General features: G+C 38.9%; 1 protein-coding gene and 1 long non-coding RNA gene across 5 annotated transcripts in view; both read right to left on the reverse strand.

The window, feature by feature from the left end:
- Fmnl2 (formin like 2) overlaps positions 1-27,200 on the reverse strand; it is a 279,290-nt gene that overhangs the window by 176,680 nt on the left and 75,410 nt on the right. The gene's annotated exons all lie outside the window — the stretch shown is intronic.
- Positions 1,181-26,052, reverse strand: LOC125350677. The gene is made up of 3 exons (XR_007210793.1): positions 23,509-26,052; positions 1,344-1,347; positions 1,181-1,193 (listed from the first exon to the last, which is right to left on the reverse strand). It is a non-coding gene; the product is annotated as an uncharacterized LOC125350677 (long non-coding RNA).

The raw sequence follows: 27,200 nt of genomic DNA on the forward strand, positions 1-27,200 counted from the left end.
TTGAACTGTATTTGATTTTTCATAATATATTTGTCAAATTGCTTTACTAAATACTAAGCACCCAGAGATTAAATCCTCCTCATCTGGCATTTTTCAAAAAGTGACATTTCTACTTGGGTAACTGAGAAGGAACTAAAAAGGCATGTTAAACACAAAAAATACAGCAGTCGTGATCATATAATATGATGGTTAGACTCATATTGAAATCTGTTTGAAGAAAAGTTTACACAGAATGTACAAAGCTAGTGATAATTCTTTAACCAGTCCAAGACAATAGAGATCACATGTGATCTGTCAGGTATGTGATCACATTAACACTTCAGCAAAATATGGGTGATACTCCATCAGAAAAACAATGTATTTCTATAAACAAATTTCCTTTATTAAACTTTCCCAAAGAAATCTTGGGAATTTTTTTAATGGTTGTCTCTGCTTTAAAAAAAAAAAAAAAAAAACCTACACAAATCTGCACTAATTAGGTAAGCCATGACAAGACCATAGTAGGACATTTCCTTGCTCGGTTCAACACCAAAATTCCCAGCAAATGGACCAAAAGTGGAGGTTTTCTCTTCTCTTTATAAGCTAACATAACAGCAGGTCACATTTGAAACCTCTCAAAGAGGCATTTAACATGAATACCTTGAATGGCCCTACCCTGCAGGGGAGGGAGCCCTATAGCCTTGCTATAAAACAACAGATGGGGAGGGGGTACAAGGTCAAGGAAAAAAAAAAAAAAACGGAGAAACTTTACATTGTTCATTAATTTTGCAGAACTCCATCAGATAGTAGAAAAGTCCTGGGGTGAGGTGGGGGTGGAGTGGGGGGAATTTTAATACCCAAATGAGTGGGGGAGAAAGAACCAGTTTCAGAGTCTCCTCCAAGAGACATACATCCAAGAAGCCATGAATGCAATGAAATCACACCTTTGGGGAAGGAAAAACCAAAGAAAGAGAAAACTGGTGGTGGGAAAGAGATAAAGTATATCTAAAAACTAAACATTACTTAGGCCTTGCTCCCAACTAAGAGTCACAAGAAGAGAAGCATTTAACCACCCCACTGGTGCCCTAGTGAAATAAGTTCAGCATATCAACCTTAGATACCTAGGGTTTCCCAAGCCACTCCTAGGCACAAGCCTTTCAGCTTTTTCTTCACATCCTGAATGGCTTAAAGTATTAAACAATTAAACAAGAGCACTGGCAGATTAAAGAAGAACAGGAAAGCTGTAAGAAATTCAAATGCATGCACTTAATCCATTTTCTAGGGGGAAAGTTTACAGGTCTTATCAAAGAACACTCCCCAAAGATTTCTTTAATTATACATTTTTCTTACCACACTGCAGTCACTGACCTACTTTTACATTTGTCACTAACAAGGGATATAGCTTCAAGAGAGTGTGGAGCCTAATGCCATAGGTAGGTGCTCCACAGATGCTCATGAATGCATTCAAGTTCATGTAGTATTCTCAAGCTTCAAAAGGTTTCCTTTTATAATATACTGAAAATGCAGAAAAGAGAAAAGTCCCAACTGTTTTACTCCACATGTAGCCTGTCTTTCCAAGGCTAAAGAAGGCTTTTATGAGCAAACTCCGTAGTCTTGGTGGTTTGAATTGAAAATCTACATTTACCCTGACAGTCATCATTTCATGTCACTGGAAGATTCTTTGCTTCACTTTTGTGTGAATATTACTAAAACTCCATTCAATCAAGAGTCAAAAGTGTCATGTACTTTATACACAGACAGGATGGGGCAATGTCCAATCACTTTCCAAAAGCCCCTCTTACCCATAGAGAGAAAGCACCTTTGCATATCTGCGGATTCTTCCTTAATAACAGGCAGTCCATGAACTGTTACTATTTTCTACTTACTTTAGATCACCATTTAAATATAAATCTTTGCAAGGGGAGGAGGGGGCACAGTGGCTCACACCTGTAATCCTAGCCACTCTGAGGATCCCAGTTTGAAACCAGTCACAGAAGAAAATCTGCAAGACTCCCATATCTACCTAACCACCAAAAAAGCTGTAAGTGACTGTAAGTGATGGGACATCGGCCGTGACCCAAAAAGCTAAGAGACAGCACCGGACCCTAAGTTCAAGCCCCAGTACTGGCACAAAAATCTTAATTTCAGGTCACTGGATGACTTAATTAATATCTTTGGCCATTCAATTTCCTAGAATAAACTCAAAAAAGTATGTAATCATTTTCAGTGTCAAATATTCACCTGGTTCTTTATAAAGAAACTGCCTTTTCTCTGAGAGCATGTAAATATTTAGGTGAAATTTTACATAAACCCAAAAGCAAAGAAAATAGTATTTTGCACCACCACATACTATTAGAAATCACTAGAATTTTAGTCTTGTTTCATCTACCCTCCCCCAACAAGTACATCAAAGAAAATCTCAGCCAGACGTAATTTCATCTGTAAACACTTCAACATGCTTCTGAAAAAGACCTTACAATATAAGCAATTAACAATAAAACAATGCTTCATTATTCTAGACACAACATTTTTTATTAAATGATCTTTCTGAGTATTAAAAATGACTTCAATTTGCTTAAAATAGAAAGCTATATGGCTTAAAAATGACTGTAGGGACAGTCCATCTAAGTCCAGTCTAGCCAGCATGGATCAGAACTCATCCACTATAATGCTAAGTACAAGCTTGGCAAAGATAAAATTATTCACATGTACATCCATCACACATGAGGTATAATTGCTTATAGGGTGAAAGAACAAATTAAGAAAGCTAAGAGAAAAGCTGGCTGTTCACACCTGTAATCCTAGCTACTAAGAAGGAGTAGATCTCAGGTTCAAAGCTAGGCCAGCACAAAAGTCCGTGAAACTTTTACCTCCAATAAGCCATAAAAATCAGGAAGTGGAGTTGTGACTCAAGTAGTAAAGCACTATCCTTGAGCAATTAAAAAGAAAAAAAAGTGAAGAGACAGCACCCATGCCCTAAACTGAAGTCCAATTACACATGTGTGTACACACACACACACACACACACACACACACACACACACACACACACAGAATGAAACTAATCTATTGGGTGGAAGGCTGGAATTTCCTCAAGAGGCCACTGTTTCAGCTATGGTGGCTGCTTAGGAAGTGCCATTGGGTCCTTTCCCAGATGAGCTGTGATGATTTGGAGAAAGGACCTTGTATGAGGGTGGCTTTTAGACTGCTGGTCAACCAGCTTGCAATCCAAAGAATGAATCATGAATGCTGAAAATGAAGGTCTGTGGCACACAGTCCCGAGCTCTCCAAGCACTCTCAAATCACAGTGTTCACTCAAGTATAATATAATGTTGGCTCTGTGAGGTTAGCAAGGCAGGGCCTAAACTGTGATCTCAACATCCTTATGTTTGTGGATATTCATTTATCAAATTTCCCTTCCCTTCTAAATTGTCAACTTGTTTTTCTTTGAGTCTTCCTATTATACCTTTAGTTACACTAAACTGCCTCTACCTTATACTGTATAATTTTTTTTGGAGGGGGATATTGAGGGGAGGGGGTTGTGTGAGCCAGTCCTGGGGCTTACACACAGGGTTTGGGTGCTATCCCTTGCATTTTTTTTTTCTTTGTGCCCAATGCTAGTATTCTACCACATGAGCCACAGCTCCACATGCACCTTTTTTGGTGGTTAACCGGTGTTAAGAGTCTTAGGGACTTTTCTGCACAGATTGGCATCAAACCACAATCCTCAGATCTCAGCCTCCTGGATAGCTAGGATTTCAGGTATGAGCCACTGACTCCTGGCTATATAATGCTCTTTTTTAAAACTGTAGAATAACTTCTTTGTTTTCTGTATCTGCTTTTTGCCCAAGCTGGCTTCAAACTGCAATCCTCAGATCTCAGCCTCCTGAGCAGCCAGGATTACAGGCATGAGCCACCAGTGCCTGACTGATAAACTCTTTCAATAGTAGTATTTTTACCAAAAGTGTTCCCTCATTGTGGTATGAAAGCCATTAATGAAATCTCTTGAAAGAAAAAGATGATCAATTTGCCTCTGTATTTTGCAAGCAGACTCTTAGAAAAAGACCTATATACAGCCTGTAAAAGAATATATGCTCTTCCTAATCCTATCTGTAACAACTTATTCTTTTTTGTTCTTTTTTATCACAAAGTTAGTCACTGTTGTGAACCACAGATCCATATTCAGGAGAGCTTCCGAAACTAGCACATACCACAGGAACTGAATCCTCTGAAGGCAGCTTCAATTTCATGTTCCAAGAAAACACTATTTTTACTCTAAGGCAAAGCAAAGAAATCCTGATCCAAACAGAAGCAAGCATTCTGTTTCCTGTGCCCTTATCAGCAATGCTTATCAAGAAATACGACTTTTTAGTAATTATTATCACACTGACAAGCATAAGACTTCAGTTTTCTGCAAGTATAAAAATCATAACATGTGCCAAGTACCAGTGGCTCATGCCTATAATCCTAGCTACACAAGAGGCTGGCATCTAAGGACTGCAGCTTCAAGCCAGCCCAGGTAGAAAAGTCTGTGAGATTCTTATCTCCAATAAACTACTCAAAAAATCCAAACATGTTCCTATGGCTCAAGCAGTAGAGTGCTCACCTTGAGCAAAAGAAGCTCAGGGATAGCGCCCAGGCCAAGAGTTCAAGCCCCAGGACCAGGAAAAAAAAAATTATAGCTTTTACATTTTTCAACTTTTCTCATTTCTATGACATACCAAAAACTAGCAAGTTCACAATAGGTAGCTCCTCAAAGACCAAATCAATATGTAATAAGTCCCAACTCCTACATTAGATTAAGGCAAACTGATTCACTGTTTTTCAAGTCCACTCCTCACTTTATGGCTCATCCTTAGATCTTCATTGTGTTTATTGTAAGGTGATACTCCTAGCAGTTGGTATACATTGCTGGTTAAGATGCAAGCTTTTCTATCCGGTTCTACAAATGTGATACAAAAATTTGTTTGTGGTAGATCCACTCCAGCACCTGCCATCTATCTATATAGAGTGTGGGAAAAGAGGCAAGTGCTACAGAGGGACCATCATCATGACATAGTACAGCAAAAGACCTCAAGTAAGATGCCACAAAAGAGAAGTGGCCAAGCTAAAGTGGAGCCCTGACTTAAAGTAAGTATGACTGCCTCTTTAGGAGCCCTGACACCTATAAAACCCCACAGACACTGAAGGAAGGATGGGTCTCAATTACAACCCTAGGTACTGTAACAGCATATACACACTCTAGACTATTTGATTATCACTAAGAAATGATGGGCAAGGTGGGGAAAACTGTCCCCACCTTACAGATTGTAGGTTCAGAAGAAAAGAGAGTGACTTACAACAGTCACTTTCAGGTTGAGAAATACTTTTTAAAGTAAGACAATTTTTAAAAGCTCTTTTCTTATTTAACTACCACAAGCTCTATATTAAAGTAAGAGCATGAAGTTTGGCTCTGTTTGAAAAAAATAAAACATGTACACAAGACTAGTCTCTCAGGGAAAATAAATCTTGAACTTAACATGGCATTAATTCAGAGTTTAACTTTGTTAGATTTTTAATCCTCAGACTAGCAGGGTTTTTTTTTAATTGACACATAAAGATTGTAAAATTTACACAATTCTACAGGGTGTTTCAATATATGCATATATCATGGGACGATCATATGATCACATCAGGACAAACATGTCTATCTTTTTAAATTTGGGTGGGGGTGCGGGGGGGGGTGGGTGCTAGCTAGTACCAGGACTTGAACTCAGAGCCTAACATACTTTTAGTAAGCTTTCTTGCTCAGGGGTGCTGATTTACCACTTGAGTCAAACCTCCACTCTGGCATTTTGCTTTTTAACTAGAGATGAAGTCTTACAGACTTTTGTTCCAAATTGACCTCAAACTTTGATTCTCCAGGTCTCAGCCTAGCTAAGATTACAGGTGTGACCACCAGTGTCTGGTTAGATTTCTTTACAGGGAACATTCAAAATCCTTTCTTCTGGTTTTTTTGAAACAGAAACTCTCCATTTTAAAACAGTCATGCAGCACTGCTTTTATAGCATCTCTCTCTCTAATTATATTCATCTTTATTAACTTCCATGTTTTACATATTAGCCTTTTATTTTCTACATCAGAAAAGTTTTGTCCTGAAAATCAAAACTCCCAAAAGAGACAGGGTCATTAGCTATGGCAGGATACACATACGCGCACGCACACGCACACGCACACGCACACACACACACGCAGAACTGAATTCCTTCTATTTTACAGATCACCCAAGAATCAGGATTTTATTATTTTACTTTCTTTTCAGCAACTGAAAATTTTTAAACTGGCTATGCTCTCAAACCCACCTTAAACCATCTCTGTTGATTCTAAATCTCAAGTACTAGAAGTACAAGCGTGAGCAACTGAAAGTCATGGCATATTTATAAAGTAAATAAAATTTCAGTTTAAGAGTATCAAATAACACCAGGTTCTCCATCTAGCCACTAAAGCCTCATAAGAGATTCAAAACAGCATTAGCCTCCTGACTCTGCCTGCAAAAGCTTAGCAATTGTTAGCCCCAAGAATATACAACTGAACTAGAGAGCCCTCCTACCCAATGCCCAGAAGCAAATATGCCTTCCCTTGCCACTAAAGTAAAGACAACAGACAGGTGGCTCCAGGACAAATAAAAGCAGCAATTTTTCACTGACTTGCACAGTATTTCAAAATTCTTGGGCTGTTAAAAAGCATTCCCCCCGAGAGAGACAGACAGAGGGAGCAAGGAAGGAGACAGAGACCACCACCTAACACTGGTCCCATTTCTATATGAAGCTTCAGTACGCACTTTCTCCCTCCAGAGAACTGGTCTGACCACTTGCCACTCTTGACTTAGAACATGCATTAGGTTATCTGCACAGCCTGTGGGGCCATCTGAGTTTATGATCTTTTAACTTCTATTTATAAGGGGGAGCAAACCAACTGCTTTTGATTCTGGAATGACTGTCCCTAGAAGACACATGCATAAACAATGCATGACACCATTTCCTATGTACTCTATTAAATCCAGTGTTGAACAGCCTTCGTATCTTCTCTGTTGCCCAGATAGATCTCAGTTGAAAACATTCCCAATCTGAATCTACATTTTCCTTATAAATGCTAAGATTCAAGCAAGCAAACTGCCTTCTCAGTTTGGGCACTAAAATAGGATTAAGAATAAATTTCATTAAAAATACCTTCCAAGTGTTTCTTTTATTTATCACAGCCAAATTTAAGGCAATCATCTCTTGTTCCAAGTACACATTTCATAAAGTTTCTATTTTTCCCTTCCTCACACATTATAAAGTCTTTTAAACAAATGTGAGATTCTGCAGGACTCAGTAAATAGCTTCAAATTAGCTTCTTTTACTAGATAAATCTAAGAAACAGCCAAAGGCTGATAATGTTTAAGAACTATACAAAGTCCTGCAAGATGTACAGAGGAATAGCACCCCAGCCTAGTTCAAGCCCCACAACCAACTAACCAACCAAAAAAAAAGAAACAAAAACCTAAAAAAAGAATTACATAAGTCCTGCAAGATGTACTAAAATAAGAGCAGACAGATCACGTTAGCCTATTATGTTATAGAACAGCAAACAACCAGAGCTGAGTGCAAAGAAAAAAGTTAAAAAGCATTACAGTAACATAATTATGGAATTTTTTGTTAAAGTAATTGTGTTTGAATTTAATGGGTAGTGTTTTTCTTAAACCAAATGAGTTAACAAGGTGTTTTCACTTTGATTTAGAACTGAATTGAGCTTATGGGTAATTTCAAATATATTTATAGTTTTCCAATCCTTACTATTGGACAGTTTTGGTTAGTGTGCCATTGAAAAGAAATGTTTTTACTTAAAAAGAAAGTGGAGCTGTAGCTCAAGTGGTAGCGCATTATACTAGAGTGAAGAAAGGCAAGTGAGAGGATACAAGTTCAAACCAGCACAAAAGGAGGAGGGAAGGAGGGAGAAAATGAAGAAGAAAAGGAGAAAGAAGAGAACACGGAGGATGAGGAGGAAAGGGAACAGGAGGAACAGGAGGAACAGGAGGAGGAACAGGAGGAGGAGGAACAGGAGGAGGAGGAACAGGAGGAGGAGGAACAGGAGGAGGAGGAGGAGGAGGAGGAGGAGGAGGAGGAGGAGGAGGAGGACGACGACGACGACGACGACGACGACGACATTGGGACCATGGCATTCTAGCTATTAAAGTCAGTTGAGTTACAAATAATGTAAATAGATTGAGAAAGGAAAAAAACAAAAGGCCTAAGTAAGATCTATTTTCAAGAGGCAACAACCCCAAATCTGTTGCAGAAATTGTTTCACAAAGCCTATCACTGGGGCATCCTGGTCACTACAGAAGGTGACCTTATCGTTGTGCTACCTCTGCTGTGTGGCTACAGAAAGTTTCTCTCCTCAACAAACTCTGAAATACTGTCTCCCATTTGATCAGAGAAAACATCCAAAGTAAACAGGCAAGGCAGGTGGTAAAAGCTATTCTAAGAGGTTTATATTTTGCTTCTTATCTGGTATATCATGACAATCTACTGCTTTGCTCCAAAATATCCAAAATCTATCTGTGTAAACTGCATGCTTATATCACTGTGCCCACATTCACATGTTAAGCCTAAATCGCCAATGAAATAGCAATGTGAGGTGGGTTCTTCAGGAAATACTGAAGCTAGGCAGATGGAATCCTCATGAGTGGTATTAGTGGTCTTAGAAGATCCTGAAGAGGGCTGGATGTATGGTTCACATGGTAGAGTACCTGTCCAGTTAAGCCCAAAGCCCTGAGTTCAAATCCCAGTACTGGAGACAGATGAACAGAGAATAGACTAAAGAGTTTGAGATTTTTTCCCTCCAGATAACAGAAGACAAATCAGGAAGAAATGCCATCAACCCAATAATGAAACTGCTGGTACTTTAATATAAGCCTCCAAAATGATGAAAAGTAAATGTCTGTTATTTAAGATATGCAGTCTGTAGCATTTTTGTTACAGCAGCCAAAGTGATGAACATACAGTCCAATCTAGATTATCAGAATATATAAATGTTATGGCATTAAGGATTTCCTGCTCACCAAAATTCCTACTTTGCCTTCAAACAATGACTTTCTCACTGGGAAGCGACATTCCATCAAAGACTATTTTTCCAGGCCCTTTAATGTAGGATACATCTTACTACAGAAACACCAGGGGATGCACATTACTCCTGACTAGAGATGGCAAAGAAAGCTGAGAATGTGGCTTAGTGGTAGAATGCTCCCGTGGCATGCATGAAACTGTGGGTTGGATTCCTCAATACCACATACACAGGATAAGCTGGAAATGGCCTTGTGGCTCAAGTGGTAGAGCATTAGCCTTGGGAAAAAAAGAAACTCAGGAACAGAACCCAGGTCCTGAATTCAAGCTCCAGGATGTGCAAAAAAAAGAATGGCAAAGAATAAAGAGTCTTCACCTTCTCTTATTCATATGCTAGCTAGCTTCAGGGGAGTCCACAGTCTCTGCAAGACACAAAAAAGAAATGTGACACTTGTCACACCTTCCAAGGAAATCTCTGCTATGCTGGGCTGTCATATGAGCAAGACAAGCCACTACATTTATTGCAAAAGTCACTTGGTTCCTAATTTTTACATTAAAATTTGTAATGTGGTAAGAAAGTGGTGAAAGATCTAAAACTATCAAGCAGAGAAAAAACATTTCTACCTCTCTATCTTTACTGAAAGAGAAAAGGGGGGACAGGCAGAGCTCTGAAAATATGAATAACATTTTATATATGCATCCTATAATAACACATAATCCTGCATGGAAGAATCAATATGATGTAGATAGAGAAACCTTGGAGCTCCAGGTAGGTCAGTATAGATCTGTACCCTGTCATATTCTGGAATGGCACAGTTGGAGTCTGTACCCTGTCATATTCTGGAACGGCACAGTTAGGGTCTCTCCAGGTCCTATAAAGTTATCACAGGATAAAATATTAGGACATTCAGGAACTTGGTGGAGACATAATTACCAATATATTTTGCTTGGCTACTTTTCCTCTAACTCTCTAAGTGACTCAACTCCCTTTATCTTCCAGTTCTACCCTGAATAAAATAAAAACACTAGAATCTTATTCAAGGGGAATGGTCAAGAAAGCTGTCACTTTTTAGCAGTTTTAGTGATACATGATGTACCATCACTTGGTAGGATTGTTTTGGCCACTTTTATTTGGTCTTCCAGAGGTTCTGCCTAGAATCAGTGAACATTCCAGTAAGTATGTGGAAAACCACTTCTTCCATAACAATATTCAGGTATCTATCATATACAGTGACAAATCCTAAACACAAGGGATGAGATAGATGCCAAGGGGTAAGCAATAAGGAATACTTAAAAATAATTACCCTAGATGTATATAGAACTTAAATCTCAAAAGAGATTTTGAAGTGACCCATCCCATCTACCCCTGAACAAGTACATGAGGAAATAAATGTGCACATGAATGTGCAGGTAACTGATTACACAAGTCTAGTCTACATGATTCCAATTCATTCAGAGAGATATGAAATTTATGAACATCTTCCAGAATCTCTTGTCTTCTCTCTACTTGAGACTTGAACAATTCCTCAAAAATTGTCTAAAATGTTGGCTATGTAATGTGCAGGTCTACATGCTGAGTGCTAGAACCTATGGGACATTACTGAGCATGTGCTGTGGATCCTGAACTTGAAAAACAAACATTTGGATATACAGCCCAGGGATTAGTATCACATTAATGTTAATCCTGCAGCTGGGCTGGCCAAATAATTCCCACCCAAGTCCAGGCCCAGGAAGTGAATAAGCAGCTTATGCTTTCACCAAAACAGCATAAATAATTAAAGCAGTTCAGCCTATCTGCCTAATCATGGGCAATAAGAAAAAGAATCAGCCTCCAAAAAGAAACCTCCCAGCTCACTAGGGCAAGTAGGAGGTAAGCTAGTTAATAAACCCACCACTGTGGCCTGCAGGGGTTCTTCAGTCTGAGCAAAGACTCTGATGCTGCAGCATCCTGCCTACACCATGGTGCTACATAATCATTTCTCAAAAACTAAAATCAAAGGCCAATAGGAATCTGGATTACGCCAAAGCAGAGGAAGAACTGGAGCGTCTATACAACAGGTAAAATGCATGAGATCAAATGTCTAACTCTCACTGTATATGTCCTTGGGTTTGTAGGGATTAAAATCTCAAATTCAGGTTTAACTGCAACTAGAAACATGAACCCCAAACATGTAGTTTTCAATGGATCATATTATATACAGATTATATACAATCCTAATACCTCACCCCTGGTCTCACTTGGAAAATCTCTGGGCCTACTCTCCCACATATGCAATTTTCATCTCTGACTCTTTTCCTTCTCTGCTATTCTAAAGTCACAGTGTTTTTTACAAATGACTTCTATGCTAATTACTAGACAATTTCCAACAGTTTGAAGGGTCCTTCTAACAATTCAAATGGAATAATTGCAGTTAAATTTCCTACTCCTCAGTTTGGCCATAGCTGACCAATGTTCCCTCATAAATGTCCTTCTGTTTCTACTCAAAATAGGCTTTCTCCTTACATGACATTAATAGTACCAGTTTCCTCTATCGTGGTAGTAATAATTCATTGCTTGGCCTTGAATTTGAGATTTTTCAAAGCTAGGGGAAAGTGGAGCAGGACACAAATTTTCTTTGGACTGTATCAGACTAATTTCTTTCCCCTGCTGCCTGCAAAGCTTTTGCTTTAGGAGGATGAAACCAATGTGGGGGAAGCACTAGTAGAAAACAATAATAAGAAAGAATGCTGATCTGCTTCATCCATCAGTTTCTGGACACAGCTCACCTAAGTAAACAATCACAGCCAGTTCAATATGTCAACAAGTTTCTCTCAAGAACTCACAAGCCATTATTCTTAACATCCTATTTCCTTCTACCAATTTTTCTTGTCATCTGTCAACCAAGCACCAGACCCAGTCATATGATCAGATCAATCCCAATATCTTTTTTTTTTTTTTTTTTTTTTTTTTGGCTAGTTATGGGGCCTGAACTCAGGGCCTACGTACTGTCCCTGGGCCTCTTTGTGCTCAAGGCTAGTGCTCTGCCACTTGCCACTTCAGTTTTTGAGTGGTTAATTGGAGATAAAAGTTTTATGGGGACTTTTCTGCTCAGGCTGGTTGAACTGTAAGTCTCAGATCTCAACCTCCTGAGTAGATAGGATTACAAGCATGAACCAGCAAAACCCAGCAATCACATTAAGAGTAAGCATGGTACCACATTGCTTGTAATCCAGCACTCAGAGGAGACAGGAAGATCACAAGTTCAAAGCCTCCCTCAGCTACACAGTGAGCTTGAAGACAGCCAGGGCTATAGAGTGAGACCCTGTCTCCAAAAGAAAAAAGAAAGAGGTGACTCAGTACACCAAACAAGACTTCCTATTGTGGTGGTGGGAAGGAAACAGGAGATGGGTTTATTTTCTATCCCAGCATAACTATATCAATCTCCTTCAACCACTTCTAAGTGCATTGATCTATAAAGTGATGAAAACTTATGTGACTTCTAGAAAACAAGTTGCTTGGGACGAGGAGCACGGGACATCTTTAAGACACTTTTTGGTACTGTTCTATTGCAGTGGCTGAAAAGCACATAGAGAAAGAATTACATAATAATGTATAAAGGTGCTAACATATTCTCAATTATTTGTCTGATTCTCTGCTTGGTGGCATACAACCCCTCCTTCCTTCATTAGTGTCACAGTGTTCTGTCCTTGAACACAGGGATTTAAGAATGAGCTCTTACAGAGAATTAAGTGAACAACCCATTTATTGAACATCTGTTAATGACATCGAAGATTAGAAGATTATGAATAATATTGAAGTAATATATAATTACTCTGTTGATCCTGAGCTTCATTCAAGTTAACAGCTCCACTGAGGTCAGTAAGCTCTGCTGTATCACAGAAGTAGAATTCAAATCAGGACTCCTGTCTCTAAAATCCATGTCCTTGTCTGCTAGGCTGCTTGAAAACTTTTGAAGCCAGACCTCAGCATAGAGATCCTGTAGGTTCTGCCATACTGTTGTAAGAGTTCAGAATTTGAAAACTACCATGGAACAAATGCAGTATGGTTTTGTCCATCTTTTAAAAATCTGTTATAGTCCCAAGAAACACTATAATTTAATTATCAGCCCTGTGTGCTCTTTAAACCTCAGGAGGAAAATCCAGACACTTGAATTTATTTATAGCCAATGACAAAAGGTCTACTGGTGATGGTCTGGAAGTTTATCCTCTGAGAGACTTATTTTTCTCCAGGCTAAAGGTCACACAAGGTACAAATTTAGAGCTTTTTGGCCAGCCATCTGCTGATGCACCTGGAAACAAAGAGACAGACAGGAAAGAAACAAGAAGCAGCCAAATCCTCAGATGTCGTGTGTGTGTGTGTGTGTGTGTGTGTGTGTGTGTGTGTGTGTGTGTGTTTTCCTGGTGCATCTTTAGAACAATATACTGTAAATTAGAATGGGTGTGTCAGACATTAAGAAAACTGGCAGGATTCTGAGTTTCCACTCTACTTCAATATATTACAAAATCAGAATGATTGAATCATGATGTCAAGCTTTAACATGCTCAATCAAGACTCTCAACAGCCAAGTGAGGAAACGAGATGGAGCCTGAATCATGTGAAACTTGAGAAAATGCAAGCTCCAGTTACTATTCATGAAGAGAAATCATGCAGTTGCCATGCTAGGATCCTGTTTTCCTTTTACCCAGACATCAGCCAGATACTGATAACAATGGCATAAGCCATATTGTAAATTTTTTTGTGTATATATACATCCAGATCTTTTCTCAAAAAGGTCCAGAACACTGTCAGATTTAATCTTTACAAAAGAACATACTAATTTCTTCCATTTAGCCAAGCTAATCCAAGTTTCACATAATAGAAACACAAATTAGGACACCTGAATGTTAAAATGTTATATTTTATGTTTAAATAACTGGGATTCAAAAACACAATGATTTTAAACCCATGTTGTTCATTTACTGTGATTGATAGCTAGAATGGAATATGTTTCATCTCATACTATAATCCATAAGGCAACCTAATATTCCTCCATTTGATGAAAAGCTGAGCTTCTTGGATTAACTGAACACAAGCAACAGGCTGGCGGACAAAAAACATTTTAAATTTTGGGTTACTTGCAGCATTGGTAAATGACCCCCAGGTTGACTCAGTTTCTCTTAAGTTTAATTTTTAAAAATTTCACAGTATCATCTTATATGAATCTTATCATTATTTTCTGTTGAAGGAAATCCACATTTTGAAGAAATTAACATTCCAAGAAGATGACTTAACACATATAATGAACCCTATCTGTTCATTTATGGGGGAAGCCACCAAAAATTATCACCCAGTGTTTCTTAGAAGTTTTCTTTTTCTTCACGTAATGAGGAAAATAATAATTGACCTAAAAATGACCATTATTTATTTTCCAGATCCTTGAAAAAAATCAGGTGAAGAAAAAAAACCAATAAGCTGCAAATTTTGCCTTCTAAATCTCTGCCTTTTGTAATGCAAAATAACTACCATCCAAAACAGATGTGATTTGGGCTGGGAATTACATCTAAGGACCACTTTTAATCATCAATCTTTTTTTTTTTAATCTTCAAAGTTTACATTGAATTTGCTGAAATATGTCTTATGGGGAAGGAAAGAGAGGGTTTGGAGAAGGGAAGGGGAAAGGGAGAAAAAGTGGTAGGGATTTGGGGAAGAGGAAGGAGGAGGGAGGAAAAGAAGTGAGTGAACATTATCATAGGCTCAAAAGCATCCAGAAGGCTTAAGTAACTTAAAACACTTTAAAAAGTGTTACTTTTCATCACTTTCACCCAAACTGAATTATCTGAGTACTACATACTCAACTCAATACTCATTTTTCCTGTAACAGAACATTAATAAATATGTAAATGTGAGTATATACACAAACATACACTGGTGACAGGTACAATTTATCAAGAAAAAAACAAAAATGACCAGTTATAAGTTCATAAATGAACCAATATAAGAATGTACTTTTTAAATTTAAGCCTGTTGTAATCTCTCTTGACTTCCACATGGGAGACAAAAACCACTTTACTTTGTGATGACTGGTAACTATTTGGTCAAACTACTATTGAAAATGAATTGTGCAGCTTGTGGGGGACCAGGGTCAGGAGGAAACAAAACTGGAAGAAAATGAGGGAAGAAGTGACACTGTTGAAAAAGAAATGTACTCATTACCTGATCTATGTAATGGTAACACTTCTGTATATCGCCTTTACAATAAAATAAATTATTTAAAAGAAAAATACGTACACCTGTAATCATAGTTACTCAGGATGCTGAGGTCTGGAGGATCATAGCTTGAAGCAACCTGGACAGAAAAATCCCTAGACTTCAAGGCTAATAATTAGCAAAAGGCAGCGCTGGAGGCATGCTCAAATGGTAGGACATCCATGAGCAAGAAAGTCAAACAAAACCTCAAGGCCTTGAGTTCAAGCCTGAGTACCAGCACAAAAATAAACAATAATAATGATGATGATAACATCCCTGCTGGGCAGCAGTGGTTCATGTCTATAATCCTTAGCTAGAAGACTGAAGTGGGGAGGATTCAGGTTCCAGGCCAGACCAGCCAGAAAAGTCCAGGAGACGCCATTCCAATGGAAGAAATTGGGCATGTTGGCATGTACCATCATCTCAGCTACAACAAAGAGTCTAAAGTAGGACACTGGGGCTGGGAATGTAGTTTAGTGGTAGAGTGCTTGCCTAGCACACATGAAGCCCTGGGTTCAAATTCTCAGTACCACATAAACTGAAAAGGCCAAAAGTGGCATTGTGGCTCAAGTGGTAGAGCGCTAGCCTTGAAAAAAGAAGCTCAGAGACAGTGTCCAGGCCCTCAGTTCAAGCCCCCTGGGGAAATCAATCAATCAATCAATCAGTAAAGACACTGATCCACACATACTCTAACAGAAAAATCCTATCTCAAACTAATGGGTACAAGGGCTGGAGGTGTGGCTGAGCAGTGTGTGACTCAGCTAGCCTCGGACTAGCAAGCACTAGGCCCTGAGTTCAAAACCAGTATGACATATACACATACATACACACACACACACACACACACACACACACACACACACTCCCCGATCATAACTTTTGTTATAGATCTATATAGAGAGATATATAAATATATATATAAATATATATAGATATATATAAATATATAGAGAGATATATATAAATGAGAGTAATGCACCAAACTGTTTAACTAAATGGAAAAACACCAAAGATTCTTTTACTTACTACCTTCAATTTATAAGAGAAAACTTCAGCACAGAAATTTTAGACTACTTAGTAGAATAGATATGGCCAACAGGAACAAAATTAGTTCTTAGATTTCCAATCATACTATGTCAATTATGATACAAATCCGGGACAAAAATCTGAAAGCATGTATTTCTAGAAATTTCAAATGAAAAACTAATACAAAAAAACCTGAAACAAGGTTGAAGATAGGTAGCACAGAAAGTCCTAGAAAGAAATAGGTCAAGTAGATTATGTCAAAGATCTGTCGATAAATACCACGCTAATTTGGCAACAGTGTTTGGGTGAAAGGTTGGCTATAGCTGGCTAATTAAATACTAAACTTTTAGTCTTTCTCCCTTACATTTCAATAGTCTCAGTTTCTGAAATGAGAAACTTCATGCTAGAGGCATAAAGTTATTAGCAATTTATACTCTAGTTTCTATAGCTAGGCCCTCACCTAGTCTCTACAAATAGATTAGGAGACAAAAGGCAAAGGCTAGGGCATCCGCCTGAGGAGGATGGCTTCATAGAGTACAGCTTCATACAGATACATTTGGATGAGCAATGCCCAATGTTTCCCCCTTTAGCCATTTTCATTCAATGATATTAGGTAATCTCAAGAGGCTAGAAAACCATTATCTGGCTCAATGCCATATTGTAATAACCAGAAACACTTTCTGTCCCACAACTTAGCAAGTTCTATCCAAAGTTGCTAATAACTTAAGGCCAACAGCCATGTCAAATTTATAAAATATAGCTCATTAGTGGGGTGCCAGTAGTGAGGACCAAGTTCAATGGTAGCTGGGGGGGGGGGGGGGAACTCTTATGAGACTATATCCCCAAAATAACTAACAAAATGCAAGACTGAAAATGTGGTTCAAATGGTAGAGCACCACCCAGTGAGAGCTCAAAGCCCCAAAGTCAAGCCCCAGTACTGGCGCACACATGTGCATGTATGCACACCCACATGCATGCGTGTACACACACACACACACACACACACACAAGATAATTGACAACACCAAGTTTTTCAATAAACCCTTATTTCCATATGATCATTCCCACAGTATTCCTGTGGGACTGATTCCAGGAGCTCCCATGGAGTATCTGCATATAACCCATTCACATTCTTTTGCATTCTTTAAACCACCTCTAAATTATTTATAACACCTGGTACAATACAAATGCTACACAAATCATTGCTCTACAGTACTAGTTAGGGAATAATGACAAGAAATAAGTGTACATGCTTAATACAAACACCATTTTTTAATATTTTCTATTCGTTGTTGGCTGAATATGTGTATGTAAAACCTGTGGGCATGGAAGGCCAAATGTGGTAGGCATTTCCCCCTTCCTCCTCAAAAAGAATGAAGTATTATTTCAGGGAAGTTTTGAGGGTCTCTAAAGAGCTAGTACTTGATACATATTCAGCAAACCAAAGGGAAGAAAAGCTAATTAATCAGTGGAATGATTATTTAGAAAGTACAAAACGTTTAAATAAAAAACGTATTACAAATGAAGAGAAAAATACTTCAGCTACATAACAAGTAATAGGCCCCTTTCTGTGATATTGTAAACTTCAAATTAAACCACATTGGATCACTACAGCAGCCCCTTTGTTTCCATGATAAATATACACATAAGGAATTGTGAATTGTGATCTGTTTACTTGGTTTTCATCCCGCCCTGATACTTATGTAAAGGCAGAAATCATGACTCTGATTCATCATTGTCTTCTAGCACAGAGCATGGTGCCCAACACAAAGAAGTCACTTAAAACATTGTTGTAATGAATATTTTTATTCATCTAATTTGATAAAATGCAGAGCTGGCAAAAATAGGGTGGAGGGGAGAAACAGGTATCTGTCATATACTATGCTAATAGAAATCAGTGCTGCATCTCAAAGGGGGGGAATTGGCAATTTGACAATACCCTTTCAGCAACAGTGGGTAGTTGGCATTCTACATAGATAGAGGGCCTCCACATACGGGCACAGTGGAGGCTAATTGAGATACGCCACCCAACCACAGTGGGAAGTTGTAGGCACTGTAAAGTAAACACCATCCACAGCACCAATACTGTGAGTCTTGCTTAAATGTACAAGCAATTTTGGAAAGACTTCCACAAAGATTCACAGAGAACACCTCAATAATACTGGAAAATGGAACCGGCATGAAGAGTAGTCTTACCGTCCCATCTTCTGCCTATTTTAAGTACTTTCATTTCAAACCTTCAAATTTGAAAAGTTTTGGCCTGGTTTGTTTTGTGTTTGTTTAGAAGTACAGTAGAATTGAACTCAGGACCTCAAACTTGACCCGTGTCCCTAACCAAGTCTCCTTTTTAAGAGATTATTTCTGTTTAAGAAAAACAATTATAGAAAGCAAAATAACAAAACATGATTTTAAAACAAGGTAACCTTTCCCACTTTTCTTTCCCCTACTATCTTTTAGGATTTAGGGATTTAGGTACTGGTTTTCATTTCATGCTTGCTTGGGATCTGATATGAATCATTTCCTACTCCCAACCATTCCAGAACCAAGCAGGAGAAACAAACCAGCTTGACAGAGGAAGATGAGGATTTTGTAATCCAAAACAGAAGACTTGCTATTACATGCCATCTGAACTACTAGTGAAGTGGGGATAAAGGAACAAGATAACATGTATGCCCTGAGTGCTGAGAGTGCTTCATGGTTTATTTTTTCAAAGGGATTGCTTGTGCTTAAAATTTAATGTTCTTCTAAATATCTTTGTGGTTTTCTAGAGACCATCTAATGTGAACAGTTGTTAAACTGGACTTTCAAGTATATTTCCTATGGTACTTCAACTTAACCAGAGGAATAGACTACAAACAGCTCTTCTAAAGCTATCAAGTACTGCACATATGTAAAGTAAACTATGTCTTTATGTGTGCTTCTTTGTGTTTAAGGGGGAAAAAAAATCTCAATTTCAGCCACCAATCAGAGTCATCTGGGGAGCCTTCAACAAAAGCACCAAATCTGGGCCTCCCTCTAGCTAGTTAAATGAGAACCAATGTGTCTTCACTGATAATCAAAAAGAGCACTTCACAAGCCAGGATTGGCTGGGGATATGGCCTAGGGCAAGAGTGCTTGCCTCATATACATGAAGCCCTGGGTTCAACTCCCCAGCACCACATATACAGAAAAACGGCCAGAAGTGGTGCTGTGGCTCAAGTGGTAGAGTGCTAGCCTTGAGCTAAAAGAAGCCAGGGACAGTGCTCAAGCCCTGAGTCCAAGCCCAAGGACTGGCACACACACACACACACACACACACACACACACACACACACACACACACACACACACACACACCAGGACTGAAGGTATATTCATTCTGTGACTCCATGGATTCAATTTTCAAAAATTGTGGGTGTGCAATTCTTGAGGCACTTAGAATGCAAAAGCAACATGGTTTCTGCCTTGGAACTAGAGACCCTGATGGAGGATGGAATAAAACTAATGATATACAACATGTAGGACTAGGCAGTCACAATCGAGGGCTATTCAGTTACTGCTCCAACTGGCCACCAGTCTAGACAGTTATCAGTGCTCACAAAGGTCTTTCCTTCCCATACTGGAATTCCTAATCCCGCCAGCTCCACTACAGGGCATTTCAGCCAGGAACAGCTACAAAAATAAATAGCCAGTGATTCACAACCCTAGTCCACATGATCCAAAGGACCCTAACTTCTCTTCCTTTACTCACTTCCTTCCATCTATCTTTCTCCCATCTCCATTTTCTGAGAGCACTTAAGCATTTCTACATGATGCTAAAGAGAGATGAAAAACACCATCTTCCTAGAAAAGATATGCCTTTCTAACTATAAATCTGCCATAAGTACACACACAAAATGCTACATGTCCAACCTGTGAGGTATGAGAATCCGCCATAGAACATTACTAAAAAAGGCTGTTTGTTCTGGTTAAAATTAAGTCTGTTTCTGAGAGCATTCCTATAGGAGAGGTGGGGGTAAAGGAAGTCATTGTCAAAATTAGGGCTCTCAAACATGTAGGGCAATAGAAAGGCATTACACCCTGATTTACTTTATCCTAACGAGTTTATATCCCCTTCCAATGTTACAGATGCCACTTAACTAAAACTCCACACAACCTGTACACAATAGAGTGCCACATAGAAATATGACTGTTGAACCCTAACTGGTTCCAGCATATGAGCATGTAGTAATTTGTTCTATTTTGGTCATCAAAATGGAGGCTAACTAGTATAAATATAAGGATATCAATCATTTGTATTTTTGTATTTAGCTTCCATAGGACAGTACAAACACCATACTTTTGGTTACTAGTTTGAAATTAAGTCAAGAAATTTAAGAACAGAAACATCAGAAAAAAAAATATATAACAATTTCTGGAGTCCTCATGTACAGAAATTTGACTGGCATTTCTATCACAGATATTCAGAATGCTTTAGTTCAACACTGCTAATTACCAGCATTATACAGTTTCACAAACTAAGACACCAAAACAGAAGGAAGAATGAACAGGAAGGAGCTTCTGATGAATGGCAATTTCCGTACAGACCACCAGTACAGATTTATCCGAGCTTCAGACCAGCGTAGTCAGAAACCTGTGCTCCCTCACTCTCTCTCTGAAGCTTGCCATCTACCCAGTTAACTTCTTGTATGTTTGTTTTCCCCATTCTTTCTGGTCTCATCAGGTGCTTTAAATGCTTAGAATAACATGTTTTGATTCCTGACTCCATCTTTAGTACATCATTACTGGCATTGGCTAAGATATTTAACTTTTTGGTCCTGCTTCTGCATCTGCAAAATACAAATAATGAGCATCTGTTGAGGAGATGGAAATATAGTTCAATGCTACAGCATTCACCTAGCATGTGTAAGGCTCTGAGATCTATCCCCAGCACTGCAGAGACAGAGAGAGAAGGGAAGAGAACCTGTCCTTAATTGTGTTTGAGGAACTGGTAAATTAAATGAGTTAATCTTCATAACAGTGCCTTGCATGTGATAAATGCTATCTTGTTTGATTAGAATGAAGACAGAACTATAAGTAAAGTTCTCTTCATTGCTAATTGGAAAAAGTGGTAGTAATTCAGAGGAGGCTCCCATAAAAGTTAAGAAACAAAAAATGCAACGAAGTTTTTATTTTTTGGTTTGGGAGGTTTCAATTTTTGGAAGGTTTGGAGGGAATGAAACTATTCTAAAATTAGATTGTGTTAATAGTGACATAACTGTATAAGTAATCTACTAAAAATCACCTAAGTTCAAACTTTAAAGGAAGTAGTTTAGAACAAAATTATTAAAATAACCACATCAAGACTGCAGATGTGTGGCTCAAGAGGTAGAGTACCGGCTGTGAACAAGAAAGCCAAGTTACAAAACTGGCTCAACACATGCAACAAACTAAAACTAGATCTTACATATCACCCTGCACCAAAATCAATTCCAAATGGATTAAAGACCTCGAAATCAAAACAGACACCCTGAAAACACTAAAGGAAGGAGTAGGAGAAACAATTGGGCTCCTTGGCGCAGGATGGAACTTCCTTAACAAAGACCCAGAAAGGCTACAGATCAAAGAAAGGTTGGACAAATGGGACTGCATCAAACTGCAGAGCTTCTGCATGGCAAAGGACATAGCTCGCAAGATAAACAGAAAGCCCACAGATTGGGAGAAGATCTTTACCGGACATTCAACAGACAAAGGCCTCATCTCTAAAATATATGCAGAACTAAAAAAATTACCTTCTTCCAAAACAAAACCACAAAGAACCAATAGTCCCCTCATCAAGTGGGTAAAGACTTACAAAGAGACTTCTCTGATGAGGAAATGAGAATGGCCAAGAAACATATGAAAAAAATGCTCTACATCACTGGCCAAAAAAAGAAATGCAAATCAAAACAACATTGAGATTCCATCTCACCCCAGTAAGAATGTCATATATCAAGAAAACTAAAATAACAATTGTTGGAGGGGATGTGGCCAAAAGGGAACCCTACTTCATTGTTGGTAGGAATGTAAATTGGTTCAGCCACTCTGGCAAGCAGTATGGAGATTCCTCAGAAGGCTAAATATAGAACTCCCCTATGACACAGCAGCCCCACTTTTGGGTATCTATCCAAAAGACCACAAACAAAATCACAGTAATGCCACCAGCACAACAATGTTCATCGCAGCACAATTTGTCATAGCGAGAATCTGGAACCAACCCAGATGCCCCTCAGTAGACAAATGGATCAGGAAAATGTGGTACATATACACAATGGAATTTTATGCCTCTATCAGAAAAAATGACATTGTCCCATTTGTAAGGAAATGGAAGGACTTGAAAAAAATTATACTAAGTGAAGTGAGCCAGACCCAAAGAAACATGGACTCTATGGTCTCCCTTATTGGGAATAATTAGTACAGGTTTAGGCAAGTCATAGCAGAGCATCACAAGGCCCAATAGCTATACCCTTATGAACACATAAGATGATGCTAAGTGAAATGAACTCCATGTTATGGAGACAATTGTTATATCACAGTTGTAACTACTTTCAACGTCCCATGTGTATTTGTAGCTTCTATTATTGATGATGTTCTTATATCACCTTCCTGTGGTTGTACCTACACTATCTCTGTAATCTTATCTGAGTGTATTGGAAATCATGTATACTGGTATTGGAAGTAGGAAATTTAAAGGGAATACCAAATTTGACAGACACAGGGTAAAAAAAGACAAACAACTACAAAAGCAATACTTGCAAAACTGTTTGGTGTAAGTGAACTGAACACCTGGGGGGGGAGGGGAAGGGGGAGGAGGGAGGGGGGTATGAGGGACGAGGTAACAAACAGTATAAGAAATGTATCCAATGCCTAACATATGAAACTGTAACCTCTCTGTACATCAGTTTGATAAGAAAAATTTGAAAAAAAAGAAAGCCAAGTTAGAGTTCAAGCCCCAATACCCATCAAAAATAAATAAATAAATAAATAAATAACAGGGTAACCACATCAAATAAACAAATTTCTTACCCATAAAAATGAAGTTTGAGGGCTGGGAATATGGCCTAGTGGTAAACTGCTTGCCTCCTTTACATGAAGCCCTGGGTTCCATTCCTCTGCACCACATACATACAAAAAGCTGGAAGTGGCTCTGTGGCTCAGTGGTAGAATGCTAGCCTTGAGCAAAAAGAAGCCAGGGACAGTGGGTGGGGAGGGCCATGGGGCACGATGACATCTCTGATCTCATCACACTGTGCACCTATAACTTAAACTATCAGCAACATATAGGAACATCCAGGGATCCCCAGAACATACTCCGGTTTTGGGAAGGATGTTTCATATTGCCACAGAACAATCTAAACACTTGTCACTAATTTCCTATGTCTATAATCCTGAACAGAAGAGACAACAGAGTATAAACCAATTTAAAGATTTCAGACCAAATGATTTCAAATCTAGCCTTCATGACCTAGAACATTTTTTTTGAGCTAGATTCCTCATCAATAAAGCCACCCATCTTGGGTTACTAAGAATTTGAGGCAATAAATATAAAGCACCTAGAGTTTAGCTCTCATTACGCATTTCAACCCAGTAGTAGAATAACAGCAATAACTTTATATTATAATTATACATAAACGTAAAAAAAAGGCCCACTGAGAGATCATCATACAAAATAACAAGGAAACTAAACCTTTTCATTTATATACACTTACCCACTATGTCTCTGACACATCCCTGGTAATACTTCTCTCAACTCCACTGACTCAGTACGTACAAAAGGAAATGTGCTCTGTAGTAGCCAAATCAGTAACAGGAAAGCATGACAACACAGAATTAATCACCTCACATTTCTAGACATTTGCAGGTGAATGTAGAATTCTCTGAGAAGTACTTAGAAGAAGCATATAGAAGAAAAGTTGAGGGCGTCTCAAGATACTAAATCTAGTTAGTCAAGTTTGCACATTTATGTGTTAAGAAGCTATTCTGACACTCCCCTTTTTCAGGGCCTGTGGACAGGCATGTTAGCTTCCTCAGACACACTATCCCTGATCTAATGTCCCAGTGTGGCTATACGCTGGTAATCATCCAGAAACAGAATCACAATGTATGGGTGCTTATGCTGTGCCTACACCCCTCCCTAACACAGTCACAAATACAGTGAGTTAATTTGCGGTTGGTTTAAGTACTTCACATAATTGCCCTTAGAATAAGGCAAGTGACTGTCAGGTCCATTATAAACCAACAATTTATCTTTTAAACTCTGAAGTCTTTCATTCAACTGACTTCCTCAAAGCCAGAGACGTGGATAGGAGCTTTGCATGTACTGACAAGAAAACCTAAGTAATGCTAAAGAGGAAATGAGTTGATGGGTGTTGAGGGTTGAGGATGGCTGTTATCCTTTAAACTTCACTTTTACTATTAAGACTTACTAATAACAATACAATCAATATTATATGTTTCCAAAGTTCTCCCAATATATGATACATTTGACAGCTCTCAACAAGCCTTGCACAAACATTAAGCAACCAACACTAGACATTTCAGGTTCATAAAAGGCAAACTCTGAAACCCAGATCATCCTACTCCTAGTCTATGTTCAATGTCAGGCTGGCTCTAACACTGACATTCACAGTGGAACCTAATGAATTCCTTCCCACCAGTAGGGATTCTAAATTACTTAACATTAATTCCACAGACATCAATGAAAGTCCCTGGGCTCCATCCAACTCATTCTTCTATTTGCCCTAGTCTGCACATCTCAACATAATCAGATGAGCTCACAGTTCAGAGCTGTCTGTCTGTGAATTTTTGGACTCAGATATGGTTGGTCAGCCCCACCTCAAAATACAGATGAACTGACAGTGATGCCCATGTTCCACTGTTGACACCATCCTGTCACCTCCACAGTCTAAGACAAACATCATTCTAGAGAGAGATCTTTTTAAGAGCTCATCTTTCAGATCACACTCACACTCACATGCTTCTTTCAAAAAGTCAGTCCGAAAAGGGAGCATTTTAAGGACTATTCAAGTGAAGCTTCATAATAAACAATTCCAATAGCTCTACAAAGAGTTCAATTTTCCCTACAGACTTCGCATGTCTATTTCAAAAGTTTCTATGATTCTGGGGTAAGCAACTGCATCTTCCCACAAGCATTCATTTTTGTCTCCCTGTTCTCTTTTAAATACTTCTGTGTTTAGTAGCCTTACCCTGTAATCTCTGTTAATGGGGTACTTTAAGATTATTTTTTCAAAGGTTATGGGGGGGGCAGTAATCACAGCCTTAGCCTTTTGGCAAAACTAGCTTTTAACACACTGCCCTGCAGGGGACAAGTTTTTAAATTGTTCTCAAGCTTTTCTACCCCTTCAAAGTCTTTCCAAACCACTTAAAAATGACTTGGCCTTGGGGAAAGGATGATAAATTGGATGACTTTGTGGTCTGATACCTAGCATTAGCCTTGGTCTAATCCAGTTTTGTCTCATCAGAAACTTGCTTCTTACAAAAAGACTCTGCCCCATATTTCACATCACCCATTAAATATGCTCAATACAAGGCTTCTTGGGGACGAAAGCTACAGTCTCTTCATAAAGTATGATGTTATTGAGGAGTCTACATATCACTTTTCCCTTTCCTTTCTGTGAAGAAGCCCATGTTTGCATTCTTGGTTCTAATTCTTCAGGGGGAAAAGGGGCGGCTTCAAGACAGATCCCAGGAAGAAAATTATTTTGCTTTTATAAAAGCAAAAAGAGGGGCTGGGGATATAGCCTAGTGGCAAGAGTGCCTGCCTCGGATACACGAGGCCCTAGGTTCGATTCCCCAGCACCACATATACAGAAAATGGCCAGAAGCGGTGCTGTGGTTCGAGTGGCAGAGTGCTAGCCTTGAGCGGGAAGAAGCCAGGGACAGTGCTCAGGCCCTGAGTCCAAGGCCCAGGACTGGCCAAAAAAAAAAAAAAAGAAAACATTGATCAAGAATGGAGAATGTCACTGGCATTCTGCTAAACTTAAAAAAAAAATCCATGTACAAATACAAATCAAACCAACATGTGATGCCACTCCATATTCCACAGGACGTCAATTAAAAATATGACAATACTAAGCATGTAGAGGAAACCCTCATGAATTGTAATGCCATTGTAAGGTAGTATAAGTGCTGTCAGAAACAGTATGATGTCTCTTCGAAAGTTAAACAGAAGCTGGTGTGTTGGCTCCTGCCTGCAATCCTGGAACTCTAGAGATGAGACAGGAAGAGCTCAAAACAAACAAAAAAGTTAAACACAGAATTACTGTAGGTTCAGCAATTCTAGTTTTAGTTATATACTTTAAAAGATTGGCACTAGGGCTGGGGATATGGCCTAGTGGCAAGAGAGCTTGCCTCCTATACTTGAGACCCTGGGTTCGATTCCCCAGCACCACATATCCAGAAATGGCGCTGTGGCTCAAGTGGCAGAGTGCTAGCCTTGAGCAAAAGGAAGCCAGGGACAGTGCTCAGGCCCTGAGTCCAAGGCCCAGGACTGGCCAAAAAAAAAAAAAGATTGGCACTAAAGTACTTGTCTAATAGTGTTCACAACATCAGAAACAACTATCCATCAGCAGATGAGTAGATAAATACAGTGTATCCATTAGATCCAATATCTTTTAGGCATGGAAAAGAATGAAGTTCTGAGACACATAACAAAAGCAAACCTTGAAAACCATGTGCTAAATGAGGACCTTCCTCGGTGAGTTATCTCGAATAGACGACTCCTAGAGACTAGAAAGCAGGCTTGGGGGAAGGAGAAAAAAGAAGGAGTTAAGTGTTTCATGGGGACAGAGTTTCTGTTTGGGAAATAGACAAGGTTGTAGAGATAGATAGTGGCAGCAGTGGTTGTACAACAATGCGAATGGACCTAC

This window comes from Perognathus longimembris, chromosome 4 (genome assembly GCF_023159225.1).
Source record: "Perognathus longimembris pacificus isolate PPM17 chromosome 4, ASM2315922v1, whole genome shotgun sequence".
Classification (NCBI taxonomy): Eukaryota; Metazoa; Chordata; class Mammalia; order Rodentia; family Heteromyidae; genus Perognathus; species Perognathus longimembris.